Source organism: Ambystoma mexicanum, chromosome 2p (assembly GCF_040938575.1).
Source record: "Ambystoma mexicanum isolate Mex_15411 chromosome 2p, UKY_AmexF1_1, whole genome shotgun sequence".
Classification (NCBI taxonomy): domain Eukaryota; kingdom Metazoa; phylum Chordata; class Amphibia; order Caudata; family Ambystomatidae; genus Ambystoma; species Ambystoma mexicanum.
This window is the reverse complement of record NC_090923.1, coordinates 76998209-77019215: the sequence shown is the minus strand read 5'-3', so window position 1 is coordinate 77019215 and position 21007 is coordinate 76998209. Positions and strand designations below refer to the sequence as shown.

Genomic DNA, 21007 nt, shown 5'->3' with positions numbered 1-21007 from the left:
ACCTGAGGTGGGGGTGGCAGCTGAGGTGCAGGTGGAATAGGCCAATAGCGCACCGGCTGGTAGCCGAGACCATCATTGCCTTGCTGTTCTTCCTCGCCACCTTCGTCGCCTTCGTCGTAGGGACTGCTTCCTAAGTTTCCCTCCTACAGGATGGATGGTTTGTAGACTGGTGAGCCCCTCAGATGAGATATCCGTACCCTGGAGGGCCACTGCACCCCTAGCCCCCTATTTTGTTTCCAGCAGTGAAGGTCTCGGGGAGATGATGGGCATCCTCTTCTCCGGGGTCCTCTCTATGTTTCGGAATGCATCCTCCCTCCTGGGACGAAGTGACACCCTGGCCTAAGTGGTCACGTCTTGCGGGGCTGTCTCGGTGGCCTTCGCCAGAGATGTTGCCACCCCCTCGATGGTAGGCTACATCTTTGCTGGGTGCACCTGGGCCTTCACGGTCAAGGCCGTAGACTTGTCCTGCTTGGCCTTCTCCTTAGGGGGGAGGGTCAGAGCCCCACTCCCCCTTGGACTTCTCCGGTAGGACAGACTTAGGCCTCTCTTTAAGTTTGCCCGGATAGTCCGACTTCATCTTGGCCAAAGATCCTGAGCGTTGACTGGTGACGGAGGCTGGAGACTTCGAAGGTGCCCTGGTCGCCAAGGAGCCCGTTGCAATGGCGCTCCCGGTGGCAGAGGACTCGCAGTGTTTAGCCTTCCGTCGGACCCCCGCGGGAGGGGAGCCTTTAGAAGTCCACTCAGCCTTCTTGGAACCTGGAGAGGCATGCTGCTGGGATCCACCCAAAGCAGGGGCCTTAGCATGCAGCCACTCGTTCAGAAGCTTGTGCCGATCCTTCATTGTGCGAGGGGCTATCTCCTGGCAAAATGCACAATACTCCTCTGCGTGCGCCGGGTACAGGTAGTAGAGGCACTCGGAATGCTTGTCATCCAAAAAACACATTCCGCAAGCTGGAGCAAATCCTAAACAGGGGAGTTGAATCCTTTTCCTCTGACATGGTCCATGCAGCGTAGGCCTGAGAATCTTCTGGAAGCCTCCACGAAGAAACTGGACGAAATCCGCCTTTGAGGGGCACTGAAGAATCCGAAAACGAGTCCCCGTTAATCAGAAGGTTGATCGATGGAGCACAATGCTCGACTGACTGAAAAATATAGTAAACTTTGTCAAAATACGCAAAAACGCAGTAAAAGCTCGAGAGCTAAACACAAGGACTCCCAACATTTGAACGTGCAGTAAAAATCTGAAGATGGCTGCCAGAGGAGGGGCTTAGGTAGAGGGCAGTCATTGGCTGGGACATTATGACCCAGAGCTCAGTGATTGGTTGTTAGGAGAAAGACAATTCAGAAATGAAACTGAAAATGATTTTTTCTTTACAGAGTATTCCCTGCCTGACAACGGGGAATATTCACGAGCATGTGAATCCATGCCAGACCCCACACTGGAGAATGCCCTTTTTAAAGAAGTCTTATTTCAAACTGGCCTAAAATAATTATTTTACGAGAAAACCTTGAGTGTACGTGTTATTTGGATATTTGTAATTGTGAATCTGAAGGTTACACTTTACAGCTCACATTTACCCCTCTTGAGGTAACCTTGGCTGCTCAGTCACTCTACCAACTTGTGTAGTACAGACCTATACCAATATGTGGGTTTTCTATTGCCAAGAGGACAAGGCTGGTGTAGTCCTCCAACAGAGTTACTGCATCCAATCTTGCCTAACAACGTCCCTCTCCATGGGTGCCACACATCTAAAACTACTGTCTTGGATCTCTCAGGGCGGTGGGGGAGGGCGGGGTGGTTGGAGGGAACTGGCATCTTTTTAACCAATGTGGAAACCATTGGGAGCTTGATAAGGGGATCAGTTATTTTTTTTGCAGGAACCCTGACTTAATTCTGCGCCGCTACTAGATGGCTTTTGTACTTTCACACAGGCAGCAAAACCTAGTACAGGATGTCGACCTGCGGGGGGGTCTGGCCATTGTTATCCACATTGGACTGGGCTTATTAGCCCATGAGGTTATGAGCTCTGACATACATTACTTACTGTAATAGCATTTATGATGATTGTATCTGCCTAGATTCACATGCTGTGCATATAGTCTGACATCTAGTGGTAACCGCAGAGTATTGCATCTCGTCTTTCGAGGATCGAAAGGGGACGTCGACATGGCCGTGCCTGTAATACTATCCCTAAAGTGACATGAAGTGTACACAAAATCCCTCCCGCATCGAGGTCCCTCTGATTGTATTTTTCTGCCGTGAGGGAGCCTTATGACTATTGTGACCGAGTACAAAGGGAGAGAGAAGAAGTAGTAAGATGTCAATGTTCCTTCCATCCGAGTGGGGAGGAAGGGTGGGCGCATGTGACCCTAAGCAGATACAATCAGAAGTGCTATTACGTTAAGTAATGCATGTCTTCTGATGCTTGTGAATCTGCTTAGAATCACATGCTGTGCATAGACTAGCAAGCAGTACCCGGAGTTGGAGGTGGGTTGTGAGAAGGAACAATAGAGAAAAGATGTGTTAGTACTGCTTGTCCCACCTGAGAATCAGACCTAGAGTGAGTGTCTAGGCAATAGTGTTTTGTAAAGGTGTGTACAGAACTCCACGTTGCTGCTTTGCAAATGGACTCTAGGGGAAAATTTACAATGAATGCTATGGAAGCCCCAGTGCCCCGAGTACAGTGTGCTCTAGGCTTGAAGGGCAGATCTCTCCTGGTAAGAATTTAGCAGAGTGTGAAGCAATTGACAATCCCCCTTGAGATGGCCGATTTAGAGATAGGGTCCCCTTCTCTACCAGCCGCCACTGAAATGAAAAACTGGTTTGTTTTCCTTAGTGGTTTAGTTCTTTCGAGATAGTACATGACTGCCCTGTGCACATCCAGTGTGTGTAGGCTTCTTTCCGCCACATTAGTGGGGTTCTGGAAGAATGTGAGTTGTTCTATTGACTTGTTCACATGGAACTTTGAAATTAATTTGGGTACAAACCGTGGGTGAGTGCGCAGAACCACTGTATCTCTTGAATTGTGAGAAAGGGGTCTAGAATTGAAAGCCTGTAGTTCACGGACTCTCCTTATTGAAGTGTTTTTATTTATTAAGTTTATATAGCGCTTTACTCCAAAAAGCTGCACATTTTAACAATAGTATACATATAATAACAAGTTAACAGTAACAGTAGAAGCAAATTACTATTTTGAATCAGACCAAAAAACAGTATGTAGAGCAATTAGACAGAAGGGAGAAGAGGGAGAGTAGTGCAGTAGAACTGGGAGGAAGAGGGAGGGATAGGTAGGACGAAGGGGAGGAAAACAGTGGTAAACGAGCGAGAATATGGAGGAGTGAGAAGTGAAGGGAGATGATCCTGGGGAAAGAGGAGGAGCGAGAAGGGGGAGGGGTTTCAAGGTAGGGAATGGAGGAGGAGCGATTTAAGGGATGTGCGGAATGAGGAAAAGGTAGGAATAGAGCAGATTGAGAGAGGTAAGAAGTTCCAGTGCAGGGGGGCTAGGAGTTGGAAGGAGCGGAACCGGGAGGCGGCACAAGGGGATGGAGGAACAGTGAGAAGGAAGTGGTCGGCTGAGCGAAGGGAGCAAGAGGAAATGTAGAAAGAGAGAAGGGAAGAGAGATAAGAGGGAGCTAGACCGTGGAGAGATTTGAAGACTAAGCAGAGAAAATGAAATTTAAGTTGGGAGTGAAAGGAAAGCCAGCCAAGGGAGGAGTGACTGCAATTACGAAGGCAGTCTTGTAAGTGAGTGCTTTGAGGCTTGCCTTGTGCATAGGTTCAAAGGGAGACCCCGTATGTCTGGGTAATACCACATTTCGGTCCCATCCGGGAGCCAGGTTAGAAATAGGGGGATGAATTCTTTTAACCCCTTCCATGAAAGCTTTAATTACTGGGATCTTCCACCAGGATACCTTTCGCTGGGAGAGACTGAGAAAGCAGCTAAGTTGGCCTTCAGGGAATTAAAAACTAGACCCGGGTCAGGTATAGTATAATATGAGTAGGAGAGCCGTCAATGGGATTGATGCTTTTGGAATTGCACCAGATGACTAAACATTTCCATTTATTGGAGTAGCAATTTCTGGTGTTAGGCTTTCTTGCTTCACCAAGTATATCCATGCAACTCTGAGGAAGTTGGAGATGCCCGAACTCTATGATCTCAGGAGCCAGGCCGCTAAGTTGGGAGTCTATGGGCATGGATGAAGTGTTTCCCCCTTGTCCTGAGATAGCATGTTGTATGGGTAAGGTAGTTCCATCGGAGGAGAGAGTGACATCTCCATCAGATGGGAGAACCAGGGCTGGCGGGCCCACATCGGGCCACCAATATCATGGTGACTGGTTCCTGGTGCATCTTATGCACAGTCTTGTTGAGTAGGGGAGTCGGGGGGGGGTCGTAAACATATTTCCCTGACCATGTTATCCAGAGACCGCTCCCCTTGGATCGGTTCGGAGGGTACCTGGAGGCGTATTCTGGACATTTTGAGTTCTCCAGAGTTGCGAACAAGTCGATCTCCTGGAAGCCCCATTCTGCGAAAACGTTGGAGACAATGACTTCATGTAGTCGCCATACATACTCTAAGGGTAGAGGGAAGTATCTGCTGAGCACGTCTGCCAGAAGATCGAGTTCCCCTGCAACATGTTGACAGTAGGAACATCTTGTGTGAGAGCCCATTTCCAAATGTTCTGTGACAGTTTGGATAGCTCTGGAGAGTGAGTACCCCCTTGCTTGTTCAGGTAGTACATGGCCGTGGTGCTGTTCATGAGGACCAGTACTGTCTTTCCCTGCAACTGCATTTGAAAAGCTTTGAACACAGCTAACTGCTCCAACAGGTTTATGTTGTTGGATGCTACCACTGGGGACCAAACGCATTGTGCTGTCTGCTGATGAAGGTGAGACCCTCCCCCCACCCTGTGAGATGCATCCGTCATGAGAGTGGCTTCTACTGCGGGGGTGGTGAAGGTTTTGCCCTTCAAGAGGTTTTCCCTCAACCACCACTGCAGAGAGAGAATGAGGGCTGCCAAGACACCCACTAGATCGTACCATTGCCTGCTGGACTGACAGCACTGGCTGTTGAGCCACTCTTGCATGGGGCGCATGCACAAACGTGCGCGAGAGACTAAACAAATGCAGGATGCCATCATCCCTAACAGTCTCATGCCCTTGCATACCGTCACCTCTCGATTGGCTACAAACTGAGGGATCTGAAACAGCATGTTTTGAACCCTCTTGTTGGAGGGGAAGACAAGGCCATCTTCTGTCCGAATTAGGGCCCCCAGAAACTGCTCGACTTGGCTGGTGTCTAGGCTGGACTTCTTGTTTATGGAGAATTCCAGACTGAAAAGTAGGTCTATAGTCGTTTGGGTGTTTGACAGGCATGTTCCGTAGGTATCCCCTGTTATGAGCCAGTCGTTGTTAGGAAAGATTTCTTAATTGTAGGTAATTTTCCTTCCATGTGGCAACCCCTAAACATTTTGCTGTTTTCACCCTGATCTAGACTTTGCCAGAGAAGGGCAGCCTTCTGCCGCACTCCTCTGGGCTTTCGCTCCATTCTCAAGGGGAAAATGACATGCCCTTAAGACAGTCAGTACCGGGAAACGTTGTTTTCCATAGTTCTTTTATCATGTTGCAGCTTTCGCGCAACATGACACAAGAGGGCACTGTAAGCTAAGTTACTGCTCTCTTGGGTCTCTAGTCACTCTACAGGCCCTAGACACACTCTTTGGATTGTAAACGAACGGTGCAAGTGAATCACGGACGGGACTGGTGGCAGCAATCGTTTCTTTGTGTTTTGAGCTCCTTTTGGCTGTTTAAGCGCATTTCTCGCGCTTAGCCCAAAATGGTGGCCTGGCTCCCAAAATGGCCAGACCACGAGGCTCTTTGTCCTGCCCGCTGACCGTCTTGCCCCCTTCATATTCCCCAGGTCGAGCCGACCCGGGGCCTTCCTTATTTGGGCATGTACTTTCCCGCGAAACACAGATGCTTTCGTAGGGTTCTACAGGCCTTGTGTGTGCCTCCAGGAAGTGGGATGGGATGTCGGGTCCCAATACACATCCTGGGTGCCAGAGAGTCTAGTGTGTCGTGAATGCCTGGGACCACACGTGATAGGTCCACGTATGGTGTGAGTGTTTTGTGAGCAGATCTCCCATTGGGTCCCCTCCATTTTGGCGCGAAGGGACCTCTGGATAAGAGGAGGCTGGAAACACCACTACCATGTCGATCTCCCGAGTTCTCACGAACAAGGGATACAGGAGCCAAGTACCCTGCAACTACGAGGCTGAACCGAGGAATCGCTGGTGACCCGCTTTAGGACTGCTCCTCTGCACTGCTGTGGCTCTGTGAAACCATTCTGCCTCTGATCGAACGAGAAGGCCTGTACTGGTACTCCGACCCTTTGGAATAGTGGGAACAACTATTCTCGGCATCTTCATCAACTCCTGCACGTAAGCCTTCGGAAGAGTCTCTGGGCTATCCAGTGTACTGACCAGCTTACCCATGAGTCTTGCTCTGTAACCGCCGTCAGGTTGCTGCTGTATTCCGAGTCCTTGACACTCTCACACGATTCGTACACTTGGCATTCCGAGGTCTGAAGTGAGAAGTGTACATTGGGCTGAAATACACACAGCCGCTTTGTTGCCCTGCTGTGGTAACAATCTGTGCGGGTTCACTGCGTTTGGAACATCCTCAACTCTAACTTCTGCTGCCGCAGAACCTAAACAACGCCAAGACGTCCCCCTGCTTGTATCTGAACCTGCCAGCACTGAAACTGATGCAGAGAAGCCTGGGTCTGCCTTCATCGGGGACCGGTGAGTAGCAACGCTAGGAACTGGTCGCCCTCCTGCAGTAGCCCGTAGCTTTTCCCCGCTGTGTTAAACAGCACACATCTTTCGCACTCGCGCTCTGCTTCTGCCCGCAAGTGGAGGCCGCGCTTGAGTAGCGGAGATCTGTTCGCCCTCCTTTGTTCACCACTCTGAACTGCCTGACTTCCTTGAAGAGACTCCCCTTGGCCCATCGGCACCAGCGTGTGCAGGTACTTTTGAGCACATGGCTCCACTCTTCGTAGGGCTCGGACTTCCTTCTAGTTAGGTGGCCTCTGAAGGCGATCTGGGTCTAAACGATTACTTGCACTGCCTATTTTCCTCCCCATCTATGTGGTCTGCATATTTCGTGCTTCTAACTCTTTAGACCCTTCGGTAATTGTATATATATATATATTGTATTTGATTGTGATGTGTTGGTTTACTGGAGTTTTATCATGATTCTTTACTATGGTCAATATTACAAAGGCCTTGTAATAAACCTGTCTATATTTTTAATATAACACCTGCTTGGAGTAATTTGTAAGTGTCACCCTCACCCCTCTTAAGACCTAGTCTTGACTGCCGCGATCGCTACCTTGATTGGTCTGGCTTGTCCAGAGGTTACCCTGTTCCAAGAAACTGGGCTGGCCTTCTGAACCTCTGCGCCTCCAGGACAGAGTTCAGAAATCCATCTTAACAGTCGTCGAGGTAAGGATATACTGGGATGGATTGCCTGCGCAGGCGAGCTTCTGAAACGGCCAGAACCCTTTTAAATACCTTTTTAAATACTCTTGGGGCTGAGGCAATGCCGAAGGGGAGAACCTTGAACTGTTAATGTATTTATTTTCTATCTTGCACATTAGGTATTTTCTGTGTGCCGGCAACATTGAAATATGAAAATTTGCATCTTTCATGCCCAATGTTGCCATGTAATCCCCTTGCGTCAGCAGAGCGATTACTTCTTGCAGCACTATCATTTGAAACATATGTGGCTTGACAAATTTGTTCGCTGGGCCCGAAGTCTAGAACAGGGCGCATGGTGAGATCCTTTTTGGGTACAAGGAAGTACACTGAATAAATAACCTTGTTTACCTGTAGAACGGGGACAACTTTGATTGGCCCTTTTCCTGCAGGATTAGCAAATCAGGACCTCTTGCTGCAGGATCTTGAGGTGTTCCGGTGTTAGACGTCTGGACTTTGTGGTCTGAATCATGCGTGTAAGAATGATGTTATACGTCCCCCGACCGTGGAGGCATGGGACCCTCTAGGGGTGGCATTGCAACCCATTTTTTCCCACGGGGCTGTCCTCGAGGTGGATAATGAATTGAGGCAGCAGACCATTGTCTTGAGGACCATGCGTTACCCATTCTATATTGGTTATGTGGGGAATCTGAATAGAACTGCACGCGAAAGGAGCAGCGAGAACTTCCACCTCGCTGCTGGAAGGGCCTTTGAGTGATCTAGTTTAAAGATTTTAAAGAATATTACAGCCTAAGCAGCCTTGTGGCCCTTCTCCCTGTTTCTTGCTTGTAAGGAGTTGTGCTTGCTGCAAGTTGTGGTTTTTGTCCTGAGACTGTAAAGGAAAATGAAAATGCAAAGATTGAAAAGACTAATTGAACTCGCGCTTGCACTCTTTCGATGTGGGTAGAAAAGATTTGCTGGTTCACTCTTGGTTTGTTCCTCAGTAAGTATTTATTTCTTCACTCATAGAATTCATTTCATTCATATGGTTAGATGTTTAGACTTGTATCCATTTACTCATTGAATTAATTTCATTCGTTGAATTGGTTTCAATTATGCAATACAATTTTCACAGTCCTGTATTTTATTTCATCAAACTTATTCAAGTAAATTCCATTCCATTAGTTCATTTAATTATACCCCCAAATGTGTTTTTAGGATTTTTTAACAGTAACAATAGTTGTGGATTGTGATTCCCCAATATGTTTTAGGGTTTGTAAAGCTGCGTCAATAGTTCTAGATTAACCTTCCCTTCCCGACACGTGTTTCCCCGTTTTAGTGTAGCCGGTTGTTCAGGGGATGTGATAGTGTCTACTTTTGTTGAAAATGAAACTTATTTTGATGGTTTGGCTGTTAATTACATTCTTAAAAAATTCAAAGTAAATACACCAATCAGGGTCATTTTGTGATGCCTAGACAAAAATTATTGCTTATTCTAGAATTTTGTACTTAAACATTGTTTACTCCCTTATTGATAGCTTCAGAATGTGTGAGCTTTATATTGTCCTTTGCTGCTGATAAGTGTTTGCTGGTACTCTTTGGACGATTAGTATAGCTATATCAAGATGGAAATACAAAATTTACGTTTATATTTCTATTGTATGCATTTGTAATCTTTAATTTTTGAACTTAGTTGTATTTTCATCCGATATTGTATCGAATACATCTAAAAGGTTCGCTATGCGACACTGCCCTTATTAACATTCTTTTGTGCTCGATATGATTGCGAAGTCGGCTTGTAATGTCGCCGATTCAGAAACTAGTATTTAAGTTAGTTACCGCATAATGCGGTGCTATGTTTATTTGGACATTCGCTAGTAAAGCCTTTTGTTTTTGGCTTACCTCGGAGCTCGATGTATGAGTCGCTTCTTTCTCAGTTCAATTGCCGATAATATTTGTTTGCGGATGCGCTGTTTTTATTAAGCGCTTTGATATCATGCGTACATGGCGTAATGATGTGACCCGTATCCACCATTTTAGTTTGGGAAACACTTAGCAGTTATATATGGACTTATATATAAATAATCGTGTGTCCTGTATTGTCTCTTACTTTTCAGGCATATCCACCTGATATTGTTTGCCTTGCAAGTTAGCAACGCTGTATACTATTATTTTTTAAGAGGAAATAAAAAGAAATTGAAACGTTGTAGCCACTGATTTCTAATGATATAATGACCCTATGTTGGTGAATAACCTTGGTACCTTTAATTTTTGTCACCTACATAAAAAATGAAGAATGTAGGAGGAATATTTCTGAGGTTCAAATTCTCATTGATTTGGAGGAGGCGATGTTAATATATGCTTGTCTTGTTTCACCTTCTATTTTTTAACCCTTATAGTCAAAAAATGGCCGAGATGTGAATCAGCTCGATTTTTAGGAGGCTGTGTGCATTGTAGGTGTCCCACAAAATCGAAATGTACTTTGGTTATTACATGCTTAATACATTTTACATTTACAAAAATAAGTATATTCAAAGTATTTTACAGGAAAAGATGCATCTCCTGGTCAATGTTCATGCCAGTATGGCTAGCATCCATGATATATATCCAGTACGTTTCTCTTTTGCGTAGTTGTGTTTCCATCTCTTGGTGGAAGTCAGTACTTTTTCCAATCCCAAAACACATACTTTTTGAAATGCTTTATTGTTGGCGATGGTCCTGAAAATGTGTTGCCAATGGTGATCTGGTATCTTTGTTGTTTATGGCTCTTAGGTGTTCTCCTACCCTGATTGCAAGTTTCCTGATTTGTGTGTGTATATATATTTATTTATATTATATATTACGGCATGCACATTCTATGCCATAGACAACGTATTTGCTGTTGCAATTAATATGTTGTTTGATGATGGTTTTGGTACCATCGGGTGTTAGAATTATTTTTTATTGGCATTAGTCATATGTGAGCAGATCTGGCATTGGCCATACTTGAAATTACCTTGGGCAGTGGTTGGAGCTATAGTTGGCCTTCTTTGGTTTCAGGCCGTTTTGATATTTATCGATGTTAAAATATGATGGGCTTAATATTCGTTTTAAGTTTCGACATTTCCGAAAGCCTATGCTGGGCTGGTTATCCAAAATGGAGTGCATGTCTATATCTGCTTGCAATATGTTCCAATTTTTCTGCAAGATCTTTTTTTATCGTGCTGTTGTTGGTACTTTAGGTTGTTATGAATCTGAATTTGGTTGATTGAGCAGTTATTTTTGATCTGTTTTTGTGATGGAACAGATCGGATCTCAGTCTTGTGGTAGTGCTTTGTAGCATTTTGCTGAGATGATGTGGGCTGTATCCGCTGCGTTCAAATTTTTTGATTGCTGTGGCACTGTGCTTCCAAAATTCTTCTTCAGTTGTGCAGTTTCTTTTTGTCTGTAATAGTTCCTCATAGGGTATATTCTGTATGATGTGATGTGATGTGGATGGTGGCTTGAGGCGTGTAGAATGCTATAGACTGCTGTCAGTTTGGTGTAGAGTGAGTTATGTATGGTTTGATCTTGGGTGTAGAGGTGAAGGTCCAAAAAGTCTATGGCTTGTTGACTGTATTTGATGGTAAGTTTCAAACTGTAGGTATTATTGTTTAAATAGTTGAAGTGATCCAGGAGTTGTTTTTCTGTGCCATTCCATATGATGATGATATCTATGTATCTGCCCCAGAAGACGATCCTGTTATATTGTGTGAAATCTGGATGTTGCCACTCGTGTTGTGTCTGGAAGTGGCCCATATATAGATTGGCATAAGCTGACGCGAATTTTGCGCCCAACCCCGTCCCCTAGATTTGCTAAAAAAGTTTGTCTCCCAAACAGAAGAGATTGTTGGTGAGGGTGAAAATGAGCATTTCTAGTATCATTAAATTTTGCTCATAATAAGATATTGAACGAGTTTTGAGAAAATGGTTTTTGGTGGAAATGCCTTTTTCATGTATTATGCTGGTATATAATGCTGTTACATCTAATGCTGCAAAACAGTAGTTTTCTTCCCAATGTATATTTTCGAGTTGCTGAATGGTGCGAGTGGTATCTTTGATGTACAAGGTTAGTCCTTCTTCAAGTGGTTGTAGATGATGGTCTATGTATTCTAAAGTTCTCTCCACAAGTGAGCCAATGCTATTGATGATAGTCGAGATTGTGGTACATTTGTGAAAGGTTTGTGGATCTTGGGTACAAAGTATACTGTTGGGAGCATGGGGTGTGATGTACTCATATAGAGATATTCTTCCTCTGCGATTAAACATACGTCTTTCCAATAAGTACTCATAAGGTTCCAATCCTGCTGAAGTTCTTTAATTGAATTTGAAGTGAGAAGAACAAGTTACTCTTACCTAGTAACGTTCTATCGATGGGATGGCCCGACGACGTATTCCATATCTATGACAGTAATCACCACAGCTGTCCTGCTTCGGAAAATCTTTCGGCATCTGCATTCTGTGTTGATGACATCAATACGCCGTATGAGGGCCTCCGACGAGCCAACGTCACCGGATGTTATAAGTAGGACGCACGACGCCCATAGCCTCAGTTGTACTTTTTCCCCCAGAACGTGTGGCACCAAACCACTGCCAGTATGACCACAGAAAGCCTTGAGGAAACTTAAGCTGCAATCGCATAAGAAATTCTCTAGAGGGGTAGGTAGGGAGGGAGCGATATGGAATATCTTCTATGACCATCCCATCGAAAGAACGTTACCAGGTAAGAGAGTAACTTGTTCTTCGAGGGGATTGGGTCCTCCGACGTATTCCATATCTATGACGGACTCCCAAAGCAGTACCAACGTATGGCGGAGGGAAAAAGAAATTAGAATATAGAAATTTAGAATGCCCAATCAAATTGCAGAGTAAAGGACCGCCTTGCTAAAGGCCAGATCCTGCCCATGGATAGAATAAGTGTTGTACAAAAGTATGGACCGAAGCCCATGTGGCTGCTTCACAGATGTTACGAATAGGAACACCCCTCTGCAGGGCAGTAGAGGCAGCCATACCCCTAGAAGAATGGACCCATAAGCCTACCGGAGGGTCCTTACCCGCAGGGCGGTAACATTCAGAAATTGCCAAGATAATCCATCTAGACAAAGTCTGCTTAGTCACAGCTTGTCCCAAACGCCTTCCAGCATAAGCAATAAAGAGCTGATCGTCAACTCTGACCTGGGACATGTGTGAAATGTAGCAGCTTAAAGCTCTCCTAGGATCCAACCTATGGAGCCTCCTCTTCCTTACCACGATGTGGAGGAGGATAAAATGCCGGAAGAACAACCTTCTGGCTTAAATGAAATTCCGACACCACCTTCGGAAGAAAGGATCGACAAACTCCAAGGACAACCCTGTCCTTATTAAACACAGTGAAGGGTGGCTTAACTGAAAGTGCCTGCAACTCACTATGCGAGCGGAAGTGACCGCAACTAAAAGCACAGTTTTAAGGGTTAAAAGCCTCAAAGGACAAGAATGTAAAGGCTCAAACGGAGCACAAATAAGGAATATCAGAACAAGGTTCAAATTCCAACCAGGAACCTGGAAAGGTGACGGCAGAAACATATTAGTGAGTCCTTTGAGAAACTGAGAAATTAAAAGAATTTTGAAATAGGAACACTCCTCAGACGAGCGCTTAAATATAGAAAGCACGCCAGGTAAACTTTAACAGTAACCACTTGCAGGCCCCTGTGGGCCGAAGAAAGCAAAAAAGACAGAACCACATGAATGTCACATGAAAAAGGGTCCCTTCACCAGTCGCAGAACTTTCTCCAAACGGCAACGGTACATGGACTTAGTCGCCGGCCGTCTGGCCGAAAGCAACACCTCCATCACGTCTTCAGGGAGGTCCCAATCCTTGTACCAATCCTTGTACCTCAATCTTTCAGAAGCCAAGCGTGAAGGTTGAGGGACCCGACCACTGGATGGAGAGCCTGAACCCCCTCCCGTGAGAGCAGATCGTCTCGGTAGGGAGGACGACGTGGAGGGCAGATCGACAAGTCGAGAAGGTCCAGGCACCACATCTTCCAGGCCCATGCCGGAGTAATGATGATCATCCGGGAACCAAACCTCTGTAGCCTCCGCAGCACTTGCGGGATGACGGGGACTGGAGGAAACGCGTACAGCAGTGTGAAGGACCACTCCACCACAAACGCGTCTCCTAAGGCTCCTTTTGGAGGAAATTCTTTTCGCACTTCCGGTTGACACTGGAGGCAAAGAGATCCACTTGAGGGGTCCCCCAAAGGGCAAAGATCTCCAGGAGAATCTCCTGAGCCAGCTCCCACTCGTGAGAGATCGCGCTCTGCCTGCTCACAGTGTCCGCCGTCTCGTTTTCGTCTCCGGCCAGATGAACTGTCGAGATCGAAACTTCCTGCTGGATGGCCCAGAACCCGAGCTGCATCCCCTCCCTGCACAGAGGAAGTGACCCTGCCCCCTCCCCCTTTTGGTTGAGGTAGTGCATGGCAACTGTGTTGTCCGTCAGAATCAGGACATTCTTCCCTCGTACAGTCGGCAGAAAAGCCTTCAGGGCAAGCCTGACGGCCCGCAGCTCTAACAGATTGATATGGAGTCTGGACTCCGACGGAGACCAACAACTGCTGACTGTCAACTCGTTGGCATGAGATCCCCATCCCATGAGGGATGCGTCCGTCACGATCATCGTCTCCGGACAGGGCAGCCAAAATGGAGCCCCCCCCCCCATCAGATTGCCTTTGACGGCCCACCACAGAAGGTCCTGGGCGACCGAGGGCGGCACCTGAACGGGGCCCGACATCCTGCCGAAGGACTGTGACCACTTCATCTTGAGGGCCCATTGTAGAGATCTCATCCGCAACCTGGCCTCTAGCACCAGAAGAATGCAGGATGCCATGAGGCCGAGCAACCTCAAGAACTCGAATGCCGGGAGCGTCTGAGCAAGTTGAAACTTGTGCACCATCTGCCGAATGTGAAGAGCCCTCACCTGGGGAGGGAAACACTGCCCCAGGGATGTGTCAAGCACTGCTTCGATGTACTAGAGCCGCTGTGTTGGGGGAGAAGCCCAGCTTGTGAAGGGAGTGGCAGGTGACGGACAGATGATCCAGGACCTGCTCGACTGAGCGCGCCCTGGTCAACCAATCGTCCAGGTAGGGGTAGACGTGAATCGCCCCCTTTCCTGAGATACGCTACCACCACCACCATGAGCTTGGTGAAGACCCTCGGGGCGGAGGTCAATCCGAACGGCAGGACCCGAAACTAAAAGGGCGAGTCGCCAACCGCAAACCTCAGGTACTTCTTGTGCTTTGGATGGATCGGCACATGAAAATAAGTGTCCTTGAGGTCGAGAGACACCAACCAGTCCTGAAGTTGAAGGGTCTGGAGGACTTGAGAAAGAGTAACCATCTTGAACTTGTCCTGCCTGAGGAGTTTGTTCAAACCGCGCAAGTCCATGATGGGTCTCAATCCCCCGTCTTTCTTGGAAATCAAAAAATAACGGGAATACCATCCCTTGTTCCTCTCCGCTACAGGCACTAGTTCTTTTGCGCCTTTCTCCAGCAGGGATTGAATTTCCTGTGCAAGGAGCGGATCTGGACTCTTCAAAGAGAGATTCCCTGGTGGATTGTCATGAGGCCTCTGCCAGAAAGGAAGACAGTAGCCGTGGGCTATGATCTCCAGAACCCACACATCTGAAGTAATGGCACACCACTCTACAGGATGCTGTTCCAACCTTCCCCCCAACCGGTAAACCATGGGACATGGCCTCATGACTGAGCTGAAGCAGCTGCGGCAGTGCCTGAGGGCAAAGAGGCAACTTCCCGAACGGCCTTGGCACCTCGAGTACCCTATTTTCCGCCTCTGGCACTCCTACGGTGGCCCCTTTGACTAGCAGCTCCTCTCGATTTACTAAAGGATGAGTAATATCGAAAGGAACCTCCCCTCCATTGTTGTCCCCTAGGAAGAAAAGGCGGAGGTTGGAGAACTGCAGCGCCCAACGACTTCATTGCAGCTTTGGAGGTCTGCAACCTCTCAAGGCTCTCGTGAGCCTTGCTGCCAAAAAGATGTTCACCATCAAAGGGCATGTTGTGGAGCCGAGCTTGCACATCAGGAGCCAACCCCAACTTCCGCAACCACACAAACCTGCCTATTACGGTCCTGGCCGCCATGGACAGGCTGACGCAATCAACCATGTCCAGACCCGACTGAACGGACTCACACATGGCGTCCTTGCCATCCTGCACCATAGCAAGAAAACCATCCCGTTCCTCCATTTCAGAAATATGATCAGCCGCTAAGGAAATACAGTTCCACAGAGTGTGCGTGAAACGAGACAAGGCACGAACGGAGTTGGCAGCCTGAAGCGCCATACCCCCAGAAAAAAACACCTTCGCCCAGCCGTCAAAACGTTTGTCTTCCCCATCAGGAGGGATGGTAGGGTACGACGCCTGCTTTGCGGGGGCCGTAGCCGCCTGCACCACCAAACTCTCCGGAGTGGGGTGCGTGGTCAAGTAGCAGGGGTCGCCACTGGCTGGGCGATATTTCTTCGGCAAGGACTTGCTCACTGACGGGCGACTCTCCGGTGAAGTCCAAGCCACAGCCACCCTTTTCTGCAATGGAATGGCAGTACCGGGTCAGTTGGTGGACCTTGGTCCAGGATATCAGTCAGATCATCCTGCTGAAAATCCCCAGGGGGAGGCAGACCACCCCAGGTAATCCATGACCCTCGACATCAGGCGCCGGTAAGAGGAGTCGGCATGCGTGCCAGGCTCAGGCCTACCAAACTCCACCTCCGGAGAGGTGTCCGGCCCACTGGCGTCGTGCAACGACCGGCGCAGGTCCTCAAGTTGGCTATGACCAGAAAGGAGGCCATCAGGAGCCTCTGCAGGAACGTCACCTTCCTCAGACCCCTCATCCACCTCAGAAATATAATCCAAAGGCTGGAAAGAGGGTACAGAAAAAGGAACAAAGACATGTTTAGCCTTCGCCAGAGCCTTTCTCGGAGGGTTCCACCGTACCACGGGGTACCCCGGACAAAGCCACCTCGACTGAATCGGCGTCGACATCGAGCGCGGCACCGACTGCTTCGGTGGCGTCGACACAGGCCTCGAGGGCGGAGCCCCGAGGGTGTCTCTCGACAGCCTGGGCGCCGATGGCGTTGACGACTTCCTCAGAGGCGGAGCCTCAAGAGAGTCATTCGACGACCTCGGCACCGCTGGCGTCGATGTCTTCTTTGAAGACATCACAGGTTCTTGCGGTCTCGAGGGAGTCGAGGACCGGGACCTGGAACGGGCATGCCTAGAGCGACCATCCTTGTCCGACGAGGACCTCGAAGGTGCCCGGTGGTCGCGACGACTGCTCGAGCCCGAAGGCGGACGAGCGGTGTCTCTAGTATGGCCACGGCTGGCGTCCTCAGGTGGCGCGGACGGACCGGAGCCCTGCGATTGAAAAATCGCCAACATCTCCTTTCGGAAGGAATCCCATTCCTCAGGAGTGATATGCTTTTTGGGAAAAGCAATCCGCCGACGGGCGCAGTCCTCTGACAAGGACGGGGAAGGCGATGTCATGATCTCTGCTTCCAAAAGGTCAGGGTTTTCCCAACTCCCTTGGAAGCAGATCCATAACCCAGGTTCCGAGTGCCAACCAGTCCCAATTGGGACCTTTTGGACCCAGTCCTGGCGCCAGTGGCACCAGGCTCATAAATATGCCCAGTCCCAGCGCTGGAAGCGCCGGGCTCATAATGCTTGGGTGGACTTACCTGCAGCAGACCATGCTGCTTACTTGCCTGCCAGTTGAGTCTCTGATCCTCTTCTGTTTGGAACTACTTTTCCTGTTGGGTGGGGCAGGAGCCACTCCCTAGGTTCAGAACACTGGAACTCTGCTGGAAAGCAGGAACTCTTTTCTTACCTAGGCGTGGCTGTGGAAGGAGACACCTAAGCACTACAGGAGGCTATTTAAACCACACCCGATGGATGAATCTTGCTTTGTGTTATTCTGCATCCTCAGCAGCAGAACGCTCATCGTGTCTTCTGCATCTGATCCTGGGCCTAAGGAAAAAGGCTTACCATTCTGAATCCAGTCTTCAGCAACACCTATAAAGACAAGAAAGAACAGGTTAGCATTACGGTCTTCAGTGACAGCTCTTCACTTACCTGGTCCATCGGCTGTCATCAACTCCTTGCGCTGCATTCCGGCATCTGAAAGACAAAGGCTTACCTACTCTTCGTGCGCTCCGGAGGTCTTCACACTGCATTCCGGCATCTGAAAGACAAAAGCTTACCAACTCTTTGCATGCTCCGGAGGCCTTCGGCGCTGCATCCCGCATCTGAAAGACAAAACAAGGTGCGTTTAAAGACATTGGGGAACTTTAATACTCACGTGCCATTACTCCTTTCCACATCTAACCCAGTGGGTATTCCGGCACCCTGCAGCCGCCCCGAACTTGTACATGCAAAATAAAAAGACAGTTAGAGCGCATCGTGAAGCAGGCAACAAGCGCTTACTTACGTGCTTCCAGGCGCTTCTATTCATCACACGGGCTCCATCTTCAACTCACTTCAGCCCTCCATCCGCCATCGCCGGAACCCTGCAAAACAAGAGACATCATTACTAAAGACTTTAAAGACATTAGAATTACTCGAAACTTACCGTTCGTGCCGTAAACGACGGACAGCAGTTCTCTGAAGTCAAGAGGCCTGCTCCCCTTATCCAGTGAAGAAACTGGTTACAGCACCCTGCCTCGAGGCAGATGGAGAGCACGGCGTTCACTTAGCTAAGGTGAGAGCGTTAACCTTTGGGGTTCTACAGGAGAAGAGAAAGGGAAGAAGAGAGAGACATTCAATAACCCAGTTCATTAATCCCACATTTTCTATCTGCAGACATCTTACCCTTCGAGCCAGACATACAGTGCACAGAGGTCCAGCCCAAAGAGCCAGCCGTGTGTTACACATCACCTTTGAAGATACGGTATACGCCCAGTCAAGACCGGCGCCTCTACGGGAATCAGGTGAGCGTTACAGGCGACCTGTGACGGCACTTCCTGGAGTGCCTCGAAGAGGCAGAGGAATGGCGGGACCGACTCCCAGACCGAGAACCCCCGTACTCACGACGACGATGCGGAGAGTCGCCCCTCGAATCATCCGTCGAAAGACCAGTGGAACGCGACTTCCGGGACTTGGCCACCTTACCGACCGACAGCTTCTTCTTACGCTCCTGCAAGGCCTTCGATGTGAGCGATTGGCTGTCGACACAGTCATCCGTATCATGGTCCTCCCCGAGGCACCAGAGGCAAGTGTTGTGCGTGTCAGCGACATCTTGGACCTGCACACCCGACACTTCTTAAACCCAGACCGCAGGGTGGAAGAAGCCGAAGACAAACAATAAAAAACCAAAAAAACCAACAAACTACACAAGGACATTCAAGAATTTAAAACAGAATTAGTTTACCCTTATACCACAGAAGGATATTGCAAAAAATTGAATCAATCAGGAGGAACACAGTCAGGCAATCAGAAAGCCAAGGCACCAGCAAGATGATATGCTTCCATGGATAGAAGCAACTTCAGGACCTAGATGCCTACAGGTCCCATAAACCTTCTTGACTCTTACATGCACTATACATGGAGCATGTTCTAAATCCAGAACCATTTGGTTGTCTAGACTATTGATATTTGTTTTTACACATATTGCCTTCAAATGTTTTTTGATATTCTCAAGTATCCAACTAAGTTATTCACTGTCTAGATTATTGAAATCTGTCTTATACATATTGTTTTTCAAATGTATTTCCTTGATGTTCTTTTGCTTTAATACAAACCTTTTATGTTTACAACCTTTAGAAATTTGTCTCATACATATTGTTTCCAAATGTATTTCCTTGATGTTTCTTTGTTTCAATACAAACCTTTTATGTTCACAACTCTAGACATGTGTGAATTTCCTTATTCGATCTTCTTTCTTTCTGGACAATCTTTTGGGTTACTAACCTAGGAATTCATTCCATTAGTACAATCAAACCAGGCTCCCCGATTTCCATTTTGTTTCATTCATTGACAAAAATTGGGTAGGAGCCTTGATGGTAGCAGTTCTACTTCTTTTTTGTCTTTGTGGCAAACAATATTCAATCAAGAAACAGGTTCAAAGAACCGAAAGAACAGATTCAGTAGAATCAAGGCGCTTAGATCTCCGAAGCGAACACATTCGCGGAAAAAAGCGTCCTACTTATAACATCCAGTCACGTCGGCTCGACGGAGGCCCTTGAGGACGGCATATCGACGCAGACGCCGAAAGATTTTCTGAAGCAGCACTGCTGTGGGGTTATTTACTGTCAGATATGGAATACGTTGGAGGACCCAATCCCCTCGAAGTTGATAACATTCATAGTTGTTCCATGGCTAAATTTACACAGTCCTCTGTTTTGAGCAGGACAATACCTCGTTTGTCAGCAATTTTGACAGTGATTCCATAGTTTTCATTGAGCTTTTGGTTCTTGACTTCAATTGTGTTTATTGTTTGTCTGTTTACTTTTAGATACAGTTGTCTCAATTCTTGTTGTATTGCCTTAAAGAATAGATCTATCTTATTGTCTGTTGCTAATGTTGGGGTGAAACGAGTTCTTGGTTTTAATTTGGTTGACTGAGTCTCAGTGTGATATCGTGTTCTTGGGCAAAGATTTCTGTTGTGTAAATATCTTCATTTTCTGCCAAATTTAGTAAATTGATGGTGTTTTCCACATGTATTGTTGATAGTTCTGAACATGTTTCTTGGGTGGTAGGTTTGAGTTGTATTATGGAGTTAAGAAAATATTTCTTGAGTTTCAATTTCCTACACAATCGGTAGAGGTCAATGGTTGTCTCAAAGTAGTCATATCTGTTGATAGGGCAAAAAGCAAGCCCTTTATTCGTACTGAGATCAAGGCTGTAGGCAGGTCCTTTTTGTGAGATTTACTACTAAGTTTTCTTCACTGGCTGTTGATGTTTTGGCCTTGTTTGTATGCCATTGGTTTTGTTTGCTGCTTGTCCCTTTAGTCCCCTCCTGGGCTTTTTTTGTTTTGAGTTTGAGTCATAGTATGTGCCCATTTTGGGTTTTGTCTTGGGTTTTGACGGTTTCTCTTGAATTGTTTGTATTCCTCTAAAAAAGTTGAAGAGGATGGTGGATTAGATGTTGCATCTTGATTTTCTTCTATAATTGAGTCTGTTGCTTCCTGATCTACATCACTCACCAAGTCTGAGAATGGAGTTTTTGGTTGGGGTCAAGTACTCGCTGCTTTTTTGGGCTACTATACGTTGGTTTTTCATCCCGGTGGTTTGTTAAAGGTGTATACTCGCTTGAATTTATAATCTAATTCATCCCTTTGGAACTGTTTTTTGTTTCTTTATTTTGATTTCTTCCATAAACTTAAATATTACTTTGTCTAGTATTTGATCATTTTTAAATGTTTTTCACGAATGTTAAGTAATTCTATGTTGTCGTTTATTTTAGTAATATCTTTTTATTTGTTCATGTTTCTTGCCATTTTATATTAGTTTGTGTATCATCTGTCTTGAA

The 21007-nt window shown here is 47.1% G+C and overlaps 1 protein-coding gene across 3 annotated transcripts in view; it reads right to left on the bottom strand.

The window, feature by feature from the left end:
* Window positions 1-21007, bottom strand: part of USP19 (ubiquitin specific peptidase 19) — a 1845650-nt gene that overhangs the window by 1107952 nt on the left and 716691 nt on the right. The gene's annotated exons all lie outside the window — the stretch shown is intronic.